Source organism: Pelodiscus sinensis, chromosome 2 (assembly GCF_052426305.1).
Source record: "Pelodiscus sinensis isolate ZL-2025 chromosome 2, ASM5242630v1, whole genome shotgun sequence".
Taxonomy (NCBI): domain Eukaryota; kingdom Metazoa; phylum Chordata; order Testudines; family Trionychidae; genus Pelodiscus; species Pelodiscus sinensis.
This window is the reverse complement of record NC_143053.1, coordinates 230,838,227-230,854,708: the sequence shown is the minus strand read 5'-3', so window position 1 is coordinate 230,854,708 and position 16,482 is coordinate 230,838,227. Positions and strand designations below refer to the sequence as shown.

The 16,482-nt window shown below is 43.4% G+C and overlaps 1 long non-coding RNA gene across 1 annotated transcript in view; it reads left to right on the top strand.

The window, feature by feature from the left end:
- The window catches only part of LOC142827374 (uncharacterized), a 62,641-nt gene extending 46,384 nt beyond the window's left edge, over positions 1 to 16,257 (top strand). The window contains exons 2-3 of the long non-coding RNA XR_012902087.2: positions 14,678 to 14,772; positions 15,352 to 16,257. This is a non-coding gene — a long non-coding RNA (uncharacterized LOC142827374). The remainder of the gene's footprint in view (positions 1 to 14,677; positions 14,773 to 15,351) is intronic.
- Positions 16,258 to 16,482: the final 225 nt, after the last annotated feature.

Here is a 16,482-nt window from a genome sequence, read left to right as displayed (position 1 = left end):
TCTGCAGCCTGAAGTCTGGGGGGGATGAGGCTCCGGGGGCTACCCCCTCCTTCAGTGGGTCCCCCCACATTCTGCAGCACAAACCAAGGCAGTTTAGGGAGGGACCAGGCTCTGGGGGCTGCTCTCCCACTAGTTGCCCTCCCTCCAGTAGCTCCCTGGCCTGCAGCCTTTTGTGAAGGTGAGGCTTTGGTGCTTCTCCATCCTCCAAGGGATCCCCCCATGTCCTGCAGGCTGTTGGCGGGCAAGGGTCTGGGAGCTGCCCCCTCCTTCGGCATCCCCCCCCCCCACAGCCTGAAGGCTCTCCACAGGGGAGGAGGGAGGCTCCAGGTTTGGGGCAGAGGAGCTCCTTACCTGATCTGGAGGCAGGCAAGATGCCCCAACCCTGCTGACTACTCTCTTTGTACTGCAGCTGCCCCCAGTGGCCACTCTTAGAATCATGTCCCTCCTCTCTGTGCCCCTCCCCTTCATATCCCTTCACTTTCTGCCCCCTCCCTTTCCATATTATCAAAAATAATCCCATTCCCAGCACTTCCCGTTTTCCAGGCACAATCAAAGCCTGATCTAGGTTTAAGTTAGGGTAAGAGGAAGCTGCATCCTGAATTTGGTGGTCCTAACTCTTATGATTTAGGAGGAGTTCTTGAACAAATGGAGTCACAAATGCACAGACAGATGACTCACAGAGAGATGTACTCTAATAGATAGATAGATAAAAGCTCATGATTTTCAGATCAGTCTTAGAACTAATGACTTCCACATGGGGCTTAGTGAATAACGGATTTTTTTTGGTTCAGAAGGAGCTAAACAACAAAGAAACAAAACAAAAATCAGGTTTGATTCAAAGCAAAAACCTTTACGAACAGAAATGCAAGGAAACAAATGTTTTCAAGACCACCTGATGTTTTGAGTGGTCTTAAAACAATTACTTTGTACTTCTTGTTTCAGAATTAGCTTGGTAGGGTTTTTTGTGCCTGTTTTTGTGTGTGCATATTTTAAATATTAGATGAACGTTGATTTGAAACACCACTTTGAATTGAAAAATGAAATGAAATGCTTTGTCTCTCTTGAAAAAAAATCAATCAAAACCTTTTACTGCATTTGACCCAAATTTGGATAATACGTCTGGGACCCCCAGAAGTGATTTTTTTCAGAAAATAAAAGGACAGGGATTTACATTGCTGCCCTCTCTCAGGTTCCCAAGCCAGGCAGTACAGCTTTAACGTGTGCTCAGAGCTCCATAGGAGCCCTGCAGGTGGGGAGAATCCTTTACTAGGATGATGGACAGCCTACATACAGGAACTTGGAAGGATAGATAAAGGCTGTGCAGGGGATTCAGTGTTATGACATGTCCCCAGATATGCTGGCCATGCTGTTAGGACAGTGCCACTTAGTTTGAGGACTGTGATGGTTGGCACTGGAACCTCCACCCTTTTGCTATAGAATGTGGGCTGCAGGTGTCTTGCACTATCATAGCCACAGGCCCCAGGGACTCTGTGCTTCACATAACACCAACATACAACTGTATAAATTGTGGTTGTATTGAGGGTGTTGTTTGGGGAGGGGAGTTGTGATTTTTTAGCAGAGATAAAGATAACACAATTTCCTCCCCAATCTTCTTCTGAAATATTTACCACTTTACTCTAGGCATGGTAGTTAACCCATATGCTCAGGGGACAGGGGAAGCTGTACGCAGGTGCTGCCATTTGTTTTTTTAACTTCCCAGTGGCACTGGTGTGGTATTTTGTTCCTCATCAGACATACTGCTGGGTACTTACATCTAACTGCCTCTCCAGTGCTAGCAATTGCATTGAATGTAATGGCATGTGTACCTGTAGAGATAATGGGCATTTTGCAGGCAGGATGCATGTTGTGAGAGCAGAGGCTGAGTGATCATCTGGGGGCAGATACATTTCAAATTACTAGCTACAGCTCAGATTCTGCCAGCTAGGGAGCTTTGCTGTGTCACTTTTAACTCAGTAAAGCAGATGCAGTACCTTCAGCAAGGCTGGTCTCATCAACCAGCAGGGAAACACATGGCTCGGGGGAGCAAAGCCAAACCCCCAACTGTCTTCCAACACACACACATTTTTGCACGAGGTGTCCTTGACTCTGGAACTCAGTCCCCTGCTCTGGTTCCAAAGAGACTGGATTTTCTAAGCTTCAGGGCATGCTGCAAGGCACATCTGCTTTCCAAAGCTTTTCCTGAAGAGGAGGGGGGAGGGAGACAGGAGAGTTTGATGAAGGAGACTGTGAGCAGTTTGCACATTTGGAGGGATCCAGTACTAATAAATAACACTAATTAATTGCTTTGGGACCACTGTGATCCTTAGATTAAAGTTGCTGCTTCTAGCACTTGTGCTGCTATGCATATACTGCTGACACAGTTCAGCACAAGCAGCATATTTTCAGAACAGTGTTGGTGTGCATAAAGTAGATCTTCTAGTTATTTTAGAATGATCTCTGAAGCTTTCTCCATAAGGTCAAAGGGAAGAGTGACCTTTGCAAGCCAGCATTAGGGGAGGGTGTATAATTAATAGTACATTCCCACAGTTGGCTTGTATGTGCTCTGTTTTTGAGAGAAGGGAGGTTAGTCACCTTGTGCAGTATCTGGTGTTCTTTGAAGTGGGGGTCACTGTGGGCGCTCCACTGTAGGTGTCTTGGTGTGCCTACTATTCTGTGTGCATATTGGTGAGAGAACAAGTGCTTGGATGCACCCAAAGAACAGCCTTCCACAAGAATTCGTTTTATTGACAATGTTATTCAACTTCTATTGGAATGACCTACCATATCTGGGGTCTCACAAGTTTGTTTATGCAGCCAACATGTAAGTCAGCACTCAGTCTCATTCCTTTGTCAGACTTAAGAGTGTTTTGAATGCAGATATGGTAGCTATGGATGATTATTGTTGTTAGTGGCATCTGACACCAAGTGGAAGAAAGACTTTGTCAAGTGTCTTCCACAAGTGGGCAGAGAGCTGAATATAGTTTGCAAAGATCAGCAAATAAAACATGATTCACATCTAGTCTAGTTATGTTGGATAAAACTCTCATATATTGTGACCATACTATAAAGACTAAAAATTCAGAGAGCTTGTAGATAAAGTTCCATGAAAAGCAAGACTAAGAGGAAAAACAACTGAAGATAGTTGGCAGTTTTTCAAAGGGATATCATTAAGGGCCCAAAAGCAAACTATTCCACTGCATAGAAAAGATAGCAAGTATGACAAGAGTCCACCTTGGATCAACCAGGAGATCTTATATCATATAAAAATGAAAAAGGAGTTGTATAAAAAGTGGAAACTAGGACAAATTACAAAGGATGAATATAAGCAAACAACACAAGTATGCATGGGCAAGCTTAGAATGGCCAAGGCATAAAATGAGCTAAATCTAGTTAGAGGCATAAAGGGTAAGAAGAAGATGTTCTACAAGTATATTAGGAGCAAGAGAAAACCAAGGACAGGGTAGGCCCATTGCTCAGTGAAGAAGGAGAAACTTGGAAATGGCAGAGGTGCTTAATGACTTTTTTGTTTCAGTTTTTGTCAAGAAAATGGATGGTGACAGGATGCCTAGCATAGTGAATGCTAGTGGAAATCGGGTACGTTTAAAAATCAAAATAAAAGAACACGCTAAAAACTACTCAGAAAAGTTAGATGTCTGCAAGTCACCAGGGCCTGGTGAAATGCATCCTAGAATATGTAAGGAGCTGATAGAGGAGGTACCTGAGCCTTTAGCTATCATCTTTGAAAAATCATGGAAGCTGGAAGAGATCCAGAAGACTGGAAAAGGGCAAATATAGTGCCCATCTATAAAAAGGGAAATAAGAACAACCCAGGAAACTACAGACCGGTCAGTTTAACTTCTGTTCCACGGAAGGTAATGGAGCAAGTAATTAAGGAATTCATCTGGCAAACATCTGGAAGAAAATAAGGTGATAAGGAACAGCCAGCATGGATTTGTAAAGAAGAAATCATGTACATTTGTAAAGAAGAAATCTGATAACTTTCTTTGATAGGGTATCAAGCCTTGTGGATATGGGAGAAGTGGTGGGCGTGGTATACCTACACTTTAGTAAGGTGTTTGACATGGTCTTTCGTGACCTTATCAATAAACTAGGGAAATGCAACCTAGATGGGGCTGCTATAAAAGTGCATAGCAAGTGGGATTCTGCAGGGGTGTTTTGGGACTGATTCAGCTTATCTTCATCAATGATTTAGACGATGGCATAGACAGTACGATTATTAAGTTTGCAGATGATGCCAAGTTGAGAGGGGTTGCAAGTGCTTTGGAGGACAGGGTCAAAATTCTAAATGATCTGGACAAACTAGAGAAATGGTCTGAGGTAAACAGGATGAAGTTTAATAAGGACAAATGCAAAGTATTTCACTTAGGATGGAACAATGAGTTTCACACATACAGAATGGGAAGTGATTGTCTAGGAATGATTGTCTAGAAAGGGATTTAGGGGTTATAGTGGACGAAAAGTTAAAGATGAATCAACAGTGTGACACTGTTGCAAAAAAAAGCAAATGTGATTCTGGGATGCATTAACAGAAGTGTTGTGAGCAAGACACAAGAAGTCATTCTTCCGCTCTACTCTGCACTGATTAGACCTCAGTTGGGGTATTGTGTCCAGTTCTCGGTACCACATTTCAAGAAAGATGTGAAGAAATTGGAGAAGGTCCAGAGAAGAGGAACAAAAATGATTAAATATCTAGAAAACATGAGCTATATGGGAAGACTGAAATAATTGGGCTTGTTTAGTTTAGAAAAGAGAAAACTGAGAGAGGACACGATGGTAGTTTCCAAATATCTAAAAGGATGTTACAAGGAGGAGGGAGAAAAATTGTTTTCCTTGGCCTCTGATGATAGGACAAAAAGCAATGGGCTTAAACTGCAGCTAGAGAGGTTTAGGGTAGATATTAGGAAAAAAATCCTAACTGTCAGAATGGTTAAACACTGGTGTAAATTGCCTAGGGCGGTTGTGGAATCTCCATCACTGGAGATATTTAAGAGCAGGTTAGACAGACACCTGTCAGGAATGATCTAGACAGTGCTTGGTCCTGCCATGAGGGTCCTGGACTCGATGACCTCTTGAGGTCCCTTCTAGTTCTATGATTCTATGATACTAAGACAGGGACTAAAATCAAAACATGAAACAACTTGCTTAGAAATGACATGGGGAACCATCACTCAAACGTTACATACGTAGGCCTGGGTGCTGTGTTATTAAGTGGCAAAGTACTGTGCTCCAGCATGGGGTTGTTTGTCTCTCACAAGGATGGTTGATGCACAACTTAATTCTGCCAAACATATTATTTCAGGCTCACATAAATCTACTCCCTTACCATGGTTTCCAGTTCTCTGCAATATTGCTTCCCACAGAGTTCACAGAGAGGAAAGTGTATCAAAACTTGTGACAAAATCGAGTGATTTGCCACATCTGCTGTCATCTGTCCTCACGGTGTCCATTGTGGATAGGTTTACCAGGTTTACAGTAGAGGACATGTTGTAAACTTCATGGTCTGCAGATAAAGTGACAACTAATTATCTTGTCTCGGATCCCATTCAACATCAACCAGTTTGATTTATGGAGCTTTCTCAACTGGTTTCATACCAGACATACTGCTGCAGAAGTTTGGTGGCATTTTACAAACAGTTCACTATGTCACTCTGGGCAGCCACAAACCATAACACAAATTGTTGAGAACTGCAACATCAGTCACTTTCTTGGAGGCCTTTGTGCCTTGAACGTTGTTGGTAAGAACTCTGTGGCTTGGCTTGACCAGATTGCAGATGCCAAATAAATTACCACAGCATCTGAGCACTTCACAAACTTTAATGACATTATCTTCACAATACTCATATGAAGTAGGATAATATTTTACAGATAAGGAACTGTTCGATAGGGAGCCTGTGACTGAGTCAAGAATAGAACCAAGCTCTTTTGATTTCTGACCTAGTGCATTAACCACCTTCTTCTGTACTACTTAGGATTATTTAGAGCAGTATCAGTCTATTTACTTTAACACATCAGATTGTGGGAGATTGTCTTAAAATATTCCAAATAAAATCTGAGCCAAAAACTTGAGCCAATCCAGATGCAGCTAATGAAGAAAGGTAATCTCTCTCTCTCTCTCTCCCATGCACACACCCACATGCATACGGAGTAAATGCTCTGAGGTGTACAAAACTGGCCTAAACAGAAAAAATATATCTCTGAATAGGTTCCCCCACTTCTGAACCAATAAAGCTCTACAGCTCAGATAACCTCACACAGAATCTTGGGCTGGAGCATAAAGATAATTGGTCTGGTTTCTAAAGCTTTAGGAACAGACGGATGGTGAGTCTGGACACTGAGGGCACATCTACACAGCAGGGCAAAAGTCAAATTAAGATAAGCAACTTCAGCTACATCAATTGCGTAACTGAAGTCAAAATAGCTTAATTTGGCTTTTGGCACTGTCTATATCAGTGGTGCACAACCTGTGTCTTCTGGGGAGTCGCAGAGCTTAGATCTGGCTGACTGGGGACTGGGCCCAGCTGTTAGCGGCCATGCGGCATGGTGCTTAGATCTGGCTGGTCAGGGACTGGGTGTGTCACCCCGGTGCTTAGATCTGGCCAGCTGGTGACTAGGCCCGGCAATTGGCAGCCCCTACGGTGTGGCACCTAGATCTGGCCAGCTGGGAGTTAGGCCCGGCAGTTGGTGGCCCCCGTGGCGTGGGGGTTGCAGATCAAAAAAGGTTGCGCACCACTGGTCTACACCACAGGAAGTTGAAGGAAGAACACTTTTCTTTCAACTTCCCTTACTCCTTGTGAAATGAGAGTTACCATGAGTCAGAATAAGAAGTCCTCCAGCTTGACATTATTTCAAAATAATGGCTTGCTGTGTAGACTCACATATTGTTATTTCAAAATAACATCAGTTTTCTGAAATAACGCTGCTGTGTAGACATACCCTGAGGGATTAGTATCCAGATTCAGGAAAGCACTTAGACATTTGCTTAATTTCTGTTGACTTTAGTGAAGCTTAAGAACATGCTTAAACATCCTTTCTGAATACATTCCTGAATCAGGGCTTAGATTATTAATGTTTTCTTTGCATTACATTATTTATTAATATTCTCTACCACTGGGTGTAATAAGATAACAGCCATGCACAACAGCATTCATCCAATTACCTGGAGCAAGTAATTTTTTCTGACAGTTGAGCTTCTTTATATTGACATGTTTGGATTAGAATGAAAACATCATGTTTGGAAGTCGTAACTATTATCATTATGGTGACGAATGAGTAAGCAGATTTTGTGCATTGGTTGCTCAATTTTTGTGACAATTTTATAACCCTGTAATTGATACACAAAATGTGACTGTAGTTTATAATCATGATTCCTCTCTAGCCAACGCAGTAAAGGAAATTATCACCATAGGAACAGGATAACATTCTACTTGTCCAAACCAGGGTGCTGACAGCAAAGCAAGAAAAAGGGGGTCGTTTTTATGATTCACTATGTCTTTTCCATTCCTACTTCCAACAGGAGGAATGTGTCCTCAAAACAACCTCATTTTAATATGAGTTTTAAAATGGTTTAAATGACTAAGTAGGAAAAAGATCATTAGAGCAAAGTAAGACACAGAAACCAATGATGCACAAAGGAAGCTGAAATGAAAAATATCATTTACTTTTCAATATTCGGTGATACAGATTCCAAATAACACACCTTTGCTGCTGCTGTGTTTCCCAAGACATATGAAAACACTGTCCCACTGGCCTAGACATTTCAGTTACAATGGTGGCTTCCTAAGAACCTAGAACTATCTTGTGTAATGCTGCTATAATGAACTGTATCCAAAATAATATAATTCTTTATTTCTTTAGTGATCAATTGCCAGTGTTCCCTCTAATTTTTCCCAGGCATGTGCAGAATTTTTTTATGTGCACCAATATGGAAGTGATGTGTGGCGGGGTGGGAGGTGAGGGGGTTGGAGTGTGGGAGGGGGCTAGGGCAGAGGGATGGAGTGTAGGGGCAAAGAACTCCAGCTGGAGGTGCAGGCTCTGGGGTGGGGCCATGGATGTGGGGTTTGGGGTGCAGGCTGTCCCAGGGCTGTGACAGAGAGGGTTCACCCTGACCTATCTCTCCTTAGCAGTATCTGGGCTACGAGTGAGGAGCACCTCTCTCCAGTCTCAGCAGCTCCGGGGCTGAGGGAAGAGCATCCCTCCTTGTCTCTCCCCACCATGGCAGCTCAAGGGCTGCGGCAGGTCCAGGACTGGGACTGTGGGAGAGGTGCCTCTCCCTGGCCATTGCAGTTCTGAGGCTGGTGGAGAGTGTATCTCCTTGCAGGAGAAGGTCTGGGGCTGAGCCTGGGCAGGGGAAGAAGTGCTTCTTCCCATCATGGCAGGATTGAGGCTGAGGTCAGACCAGAGAGATGCCTGGCCCTGCTGCAGCAGGTCTGGGGGTTGTCACAGCCCTGAGCACCTGCACAGCCCTTGATAGGCTGCTGTCCACACAGCTTAGAGGGAATATAGGGATGGACTGCAGCAGGCACAAAGACATAGCAGATATTACAGTGTCCTGGACATAGGACTTTGTTCCTACAATGTGCTGAGTGCCTTCTGCAAGGTTCTGAACACCTATGACTTTTAGACACAATTTCAGGACTTGGCTCTTGGCTCTACTAGAAAGTGAATCTATTTTAATTATACTGGTGTACGTAAAGCAGTATAGGTCTCCTAGGATGGAATTGTGGGGCACTTAAGTACATCTCAAGCTCCTCAGAAAACAAGAATCAATCTGCATTTCTACATCAGAATGGTAACAAGAGGAATATTTCATTTATATGTTAATGGACCCAAAAGTGTAAGTCCAATGGGTAGGTGGCATTGGTAGAACATTTTGATGTTGCCTGATTATTTATAACTAGTATTCCCAGTGTATCTTTTTGAACTTCTCAGTCCAGAGATGGTTTTGCCTAAACTTTGCTTTGTAGAACCAGCATTAACCATGGCATTCCACATTTTCACAGAGCTGAAAGATCCATTTGTTCTGGTGAATATTTTAAAGTACTCAAAGAATGTAAAACATTTTTTTAAATAACCTTTATGACTACGTCTACACTACATGGTTTTTGCGCAAATACCCGGGGAGCGTCCATACCTCAAATGAGCTCTTGCACAATTAAATGGGCAGTTAAACGGCAGAACAGAGGGCTTTTGCCGCCATAGGTAAACCTCCTTTTCTGAGGCATAACTGCTTTTAGCACTACAGCTATTGTGCAAAAAGGCCAGTGTGGATGCAAGAAGCCCCTATGGAACCTCTTATTGCGCAAGAAACCCTTATGAAAAAGAGCACAGGTACTCTGATGGCCATTTTGTGAATGGTAATCAGTGCTTTCTTGTGCTAGAGCATCCAGCAGTGTGGACACTCTCTTGTGCAAAAGCACATAGCTTTTGCAATGTGCTTTGAGGTGTGGTCGTGCTCTTGCGCAAAAACTCTAGCGCAAAAGGCTTCTTATGCAAGAAGCCTGTAGTGTAGACTTATCCTCTGAGGATAGAGGACAGCAAGAAGGGAAGTAACACCAGAATTGCGAGAGGAAGTCAGCATGCCAGCAGATCACACAGATGCCAAAACTGCGTCTTATGGAGCTAGATGATGCAAGGATTATTTTCCCAGAGACTGAACTTGAGTCTTTTTGGTGAAAGGCTAACTAATCAAACCTCAAAGCCCTATCGAACTGGTTTCAAAAGAAGCAAATATGACCTTATGCTAAAGATATATGAACATTCTGAGGTTAATGGGCTTCACAGAGGTATTATCAGACAAGTGCAATTGTGCTTTGGCTCTACTACTCACTACTATACAAATGGAAAAATCACGGGTGAAACTTAGAGAACAGTTCTTCCAGACTGATGCTTTGCTCATTGCTCAGTCAATGATGGCTTAAACAACTGGACACAGAACTATTCTAGCCTGGAAATCTGAAGTCTGGCAAAGAAGTTTCAAAGGGGCAACAACTATACAAAGGAAGAGTCTATGGATGGCTAGTGGGTCTTGAACAAAGTAAAAGAGGAACAAGAAATTGATGCAGCAACTGTACAACCTGCAAAATGAGGAGCCAGGGAGGAGACATTTCATCTTGGAATTTGCCCTTTGTTTGGACACAGCTTGGATAGAGACACATAGAGCAAAATTAGAAAAGGAAGAAGAAAGTGAATAAGAAACAAGTCTCTCAGAAAGGCATTTGAACAATAATGAGCTCAGAGTTATGAGGTCCTTGACTTGTGCCCCCACTTTAAGAAATAATGGGTTCCCTAGAAGGAGAATAAAGGCATTTTAAGCTATTAAAGGCAGAGATTTCTTTTTCAGTTCTCTAATGACAGCAAATATGTGTCTGGCAGATAGCTCTCAGTGTAACCCTGAAACCAGAGATACAAAAGTCAGCCTGACCCATCTTCTGGAAGTGCTGTAATGGGAATGATAGTGAAGCAGTCAGGAGAGATAAAAGGGAAATTATGGCAGAGAGGGAAGCAGTGTAAGTAAAAAGGAAACCAGGTGGTGAATAACCCAAATCTTAACCCTAAAGCCTCCTATCAGGGAGGCCTACAAGTCTCTTCCTTCATTGCCTGTGGGTATCTGAGCACAAGCAGGGCAGCAGATCTCACACTGAATATAGCACTGCCTGACATTGGTAGCAGAGCAGGGCAGGGGCTTGCATGGCACCCATGTGTTTGGCACCCCCCACCCTGGTTACCAGGAGAGAGCAACTTTTCCCTTGACACAGGAGTGAGCGAGTGGGTGGGAAGGAGGAAGGATGGGGTCCAAACATGGCAGCAGGGCAGGGGCTCGAGCCATGCTTCATTGGAGATGAGCAAACATGTTTACCGTTGAGGCATCAGCTAATCGCTTCCCCTGCTTCATCCAGGTTGCCATGGGAGATATCAGTCTTGTCCAAATCACACGAGTGATAGGGAGTGGATGCTGACTGAATGTGTCTAGAAACATGGACCTTATGCTGCAATGCTTTGCTGCAATGTCACCAGAACACATATTGCTGGCTTGGCATGGGAAGATATCCTATTGTGGAGGATGGAATAAGGCAGCCTCCCCAGAATCCTTGTGAGAAGGATGAAAGAGTTCCTGTCTGAGAGCTTTATGGAGCTGCGCAAGGAGAATTCCTGATCCATCTCCAGACACATTAACAAGCAGCTTCAGGGGCCCCAACTCCCCCTGCAGGCACAATAGCCATCACAGAGCATGCTGCTGTATAGCAGCTGCCAGAGCTAGAACCGGGGTGATGGTGAGATTGCCCCAGTAGGGTCAGCCTCACTGTGGTCCTCGCTCCAGCTGCAGCACCAGCCGCCCCACTCACTATGCTGCTTCATGGGGAAGTGGGCAAGAAGGGAATTACCTTATGGGGAACCCCAGCGGGTGGGGCTAATCAAAAGCAGGAGGCATGGCCTGGCAATGTGCCGAGGCCCGGCATGCAGTGGTTCATGGCCCACTGCTGGTCTGTGGACTGGTGGTTAGGAACCACTGACTTAGGTTGTCCCGCTCACCATTATTGTTCCTCCTCCAACATCACACTGCCCTTCACACAGCTGCCAAAGGCTGCCTGGGTGTCCTGGGGGCGGGGGGAGGGGAGGGGAACTATGGACTGGTTAGGGAAGCTGGTCGAGTCCCTTCCTCCACTCAGGATCACATGCAACTGCTTGAAGTAGCGGCATGTTTGTGGTGATGTTCCAAACCATCTATTTGCCTCCTTTGTCTTTTGATAGGACTGCCTCAGCTCCTTTTTTTTCACACGACACTGCTGAGTGTCCCTGGCATACCGTTTCTCCTCCATACCCCTAGTGCTCTTGGCATAGATATCTGCATTTCTTTTTGCTGGTTTGTAGTTTTGCAAGAACAGATTCCTTTCCCCACACACAGAAATGAGGTCCAGGACCTCCTGCACACTCTCCACTGGTGTTCATCTGTGACCCTGGGAGCTCACAGAACTGGAATGCATGGAACTCATGCCCAGGTGTGCTGCTCAGGGATGCTGCCTGCTCTGAAGTCTGCTTGCAATGCTGGCCATACAGGAAATGACAGATTTTCCTAGGGCTTTTCCTGCTCGTCTGGAGAGCAGTTGAAAGTTGTGGCCAAACCAGGCATCCTGGGACACCCCCCAGAGGCCAAGAATGTCAACTTTCACAGCAGTGCATCCGCGTGACCAGAAAGTTGACCATGTAATATCAAATTCAGCAGTTACTCTTCGTGAAAGTGGGAGTACAGAAATTTGACTTTAACGGCCCTGTAAGTCGATGGGACAGGCTTGTAGTGTGGACTCATTGTTTACAAAATTGACCTAATGTGGGTCATGGAACCCTGGTTGAAAACGGCTGTTTTATTGGACCAGTTTCTGTTGGTGCAATAAAAGATATTATCTCACCCACATTGTTTCTCTAATATTCTGGGACCAACAGGGCTACAGCACTGCAAAAAGGAATTAAAACCAATCACAAAACAATGCCTATTGTCACATATATTCTACCTTAGTCGGGCACCTTTTTTTGTGAATGACATATGAAGGCAAACATCTGCAGAAATAAGATCTCAAATTCTTGATTTCCATGTAAGAGCAAGGGTATTTTTCTAAGCTTCTCTGAGAAGATATAAATAGCCTGCCCAATTTTAATCTTTTTTGTAACTGTACTTATTCTTTTAATCCTGCATTTGAATTTTCTGAATTATGAATAGGCCTTGTTCAAACTGAGAACATTCAACTTGATTCTGCTGGAGACTAGGAATGTCTTTGCAACTGAAAAAGCAGCTCGTTAATGTAGAAGTATTAATTTAGATGTTAATATAGAAGTGTTCTTCCCAGCAGGAGGGGAAGAGATTACAAAGATATGCACAGCCAATGAGTTTTAATAAACCTAACTTCGTTAAAGAGAAAATGCCATTAACCAGTCCAGAAGTATTCTATGCTATGGGACATTCACTAAAGCTGTGTCTAGACTGCAGGGTTTTTTCAAAAAAAGTAGCCTTTTTTCGAAAAAACTTCACTTGCATCTAGACTACAGCCGCGTTCTTTCGAAATTAAATCGAAAGAACGCGGCTTTTCTTTCGATGGCGGTACTCCTCATTTCACAAGGAAGAATGCCTTTTTTCGAAAGTGCTCTTTTGAAAAAAGGCATTCTTGAATGCAAACGGCTTTTTCGAAAGAGAGAATCCAGACTGCCTGGGTGCTCTCTTTCGAAAAAGCGGCTCACTTTTTCGAAAGAAGAGGTTTCAGTCTAGATGCTCTCTTTCGAAAGAGGCTTTTTCAAAAGATTCTTTCGAAAGAGGCTTGTAGTCTAGAAGTACCCTAAATGTAGTGGAACCATGTATCCTCATGCCCTCTAGAAAAAATGAAAAGGACTTTTCTCTATAAACTGCTTCAGAGACAGGATATGAAGAGGCACCTTTTCCAAGAGAAATGTCTCTGTGTTAGGACAGAAGATGCTTGCTGTTTTGGTGTAAGAAAAGCAATGTGCACTGAAATGTGCTAAGTTCATGGAATAGCTCTGCTAGACCTATTAAGTTTTTTATAAGTTGCAGGCACTTTATTTCAAGCAAATTTTTTTTACTGTGAAGTAAATATGTGGTTAGTCTTAACTAATTTGAGGGGATTCTGATTGTTATACTTGCTGATATCTTCAAGAACATTGTCCCCTTACTCTGTGATGTTAAGCAGCTCTTTATATGGGACAACCTGCAAACTGTTATGAACTAATGAAGGCTAAAAATTGTTATTCATCAGCACTGCCAAAAAGAACCCTCCATGGACCCAGAAAAGGTGACATTCCCTAAAAACATGCATAGCTGTGGCTTCATGCGGCAAGCCAACCAGGGATTTGCTAAATGAGCTGTTTTGTATTAACAGCTTGAATTTAGATTATCTAGGTGGTATGAAGACTTTACATCAATATACGAGCCATACGGTTTTACTTACAAAAGGAAACATATACTGGACTTGCACTCAGCTATGTAATTCACTTAAAAGTAGCATTTTAGGAGAATTACTTTACATTTCAGAATAAATGTTAATTACATGCATAAGGAAATGCCACAAGGACTAATAACACTCTAACTGATGTGAACCTTATTATAAGGAGATTTGAAGTAGAATTTATTTACTCCACGTGCTGCATTCAGTAGCTTGTCCTACTAATGGTGTTTGTCTTATCAAGAAAGATAACCTCATGGATTTGGAATGTTTTATTACCTACATGAATTTCATCTATTAGTGTCATGTTTCTGTTAGTTTTAGCTCTGCTAACATACTTAAGATATTCCTGTAAAGAACAGAATGGGTAGTTTATCAATTACAATGCGTAGAAAGAAAAATTACCCCCCAAATGGCAGGCTGTTAACATCTTTATCGTTTGAAGAAAGCCTCCATTATAGATGATTTATATAAGGAGAATTGCCTCAGGAAGCAGAGAAACAGCTGAGGGATGCTTAGAAAAGGGGAATGGAGAATCAGTGGAGAAACTGATGAAAAAAATCTTTAAACATCAGAGCATGTATCCTTGCCAAAAACAGGGTAGGAGAAGAAAAATAAATAATCAGTGCTTTATATTATGTAATACTCTATAGTCTATATTTGAGTTGGCAGTGGGTCTATAGTTGTTATGTAACTGTTTATCTACACAACAGGTGGAATCTGACCATCAGCGTCACATACTACCCAACACAGATCCATGGCATCCACCCTTGGGTGAGAGAGATTGGTCTTGATGTCTATATCAGAGGTAGAGAACCTTTTTTGGGTTGGAGGCCGCTGACCCATAAAAAAAAATCAGTCGGGGGCTGCACACAAGTGGGGAAAAAAAATGGAGAAGGAGAAAGATACTCCACACATTCCCATCGCACACCAGAGCCTAAGGGAGTCCAGGCTAGTGGATTTTGTATGCTTCAGTCCTACAGGGAGGCAATGGGCGGCTGAAGCATCACTGGAAGCTCCCCAGTGCTGGTGGGGGTGGGGAGTCCTGAAGCTCTGAGCTTTCGGGGCCAGATCCAGGCAAGCCAGGGACCACATCCAGCCCCCGGGCCTTAGGTTCCCAACCCCTGGTCTATACAATCCTGAACTTTTCTGCTGAGCCTATGAAAAATAATCACATTTCCACTCAGAACCAGGCTGGGACCATCAACTCAGTAGACACAAGTCAGCAAAAGGAAAAGAGGATAGTTTTCATACCCAGGACTCAGAATTGAGTGGGTTTGTATCCCATGACCAGTCCTCTAAGTAATCCAATCCTCTATGCATAGTGTTCAGTGAATCTTATTATGGGGAGATTTTCATTAACATAAAATTCTTCTTCTAATTTCAGATGCCTTTTTGTATCCTGAGAGACATGAAGCTGAGAAACAAAAGCAAGCATCTAGATTTAATTTCCTAAGTCCCCCAAAATTTACTGGGTATCTCGATTTGCTCAGACATGTCTTTAGCTCCATCTTCACAGATCCAAGCTTTTCCAGGACCAGAGAATGTTCCACGTGGCAGTTGCAGTGCAGGTGGATTGTGTTAAGTGCCTATCATCCCTGAACAGAAAGGAGGGTGCAAGTAAAAAACAAGTCCATCTGTGAGTCAAATTATAGAGGAGATTAAGTGCCCCCGTGGACATTGTTATGTGGGTAAAGATACAAAGCTTTTCAGAGAGTGCTTTTCACCAAAACACTCTGCATGGGGGGCTTGGATTGCTTAGAGGACTGGTCATGAGATACAAACCCATTCAGCTCTAGGTCATGGGTATGAAAACTATTCTCTTTTTCTTTTTCTCATGTGGGTAGACTGAATTGATGGTCCCAGCCTGGTTCCAAATGGACGTGTGCTCAGATTACAATGGTTATTGTTTGGTAGGCTCAGCAGAAAAACTCAGGACCAGCCTACCCTTTTGCCCGAGGATGGATGCCATTATCTGTGTTGGGAAATGTGTGATGTTCATGCTCAGACTCTGCCTGTTGTGTAGATAAACAGAAAAACATCAGTCTCCTTGTCTGTCCGTTCATCTCCTTTCAGAGAACACTCCTTTCACTTCAAGCCCATTGTCAACTCAAATGCACAGTATTAAAGTAATGCATATGCAAGAGCTGTAGCTCATGTTACATTTGTGTATATCTTTGGTTTTATTCATTTTAAAAGAGGCAAATAAAATCCCAGGATGGTGCTTTGAAGACTCTTGTAAATACCCACGGGTATGTCTACACTACCCCGCTAGTTCGAACTAGCGGGGTAATGTAGGCATACCGCACTTGCAAATGAAGCCCGGGGTTCCACGAGGTGTACCGGTAGTTCGGAATAGGAATCCTAGTCCGAACTACCTAGTTAGAGCCCCGTGTAGCTGCGCTGCACGGGGTTCGAACCAGCGGGGTTTTAAAAATGGCGGCTCCCCGCTTATGCAAATGAAGCCCGGGAAATTCAAATCCCGGGCTTCATTTGCAAGTGCGGTATGCCTACATTA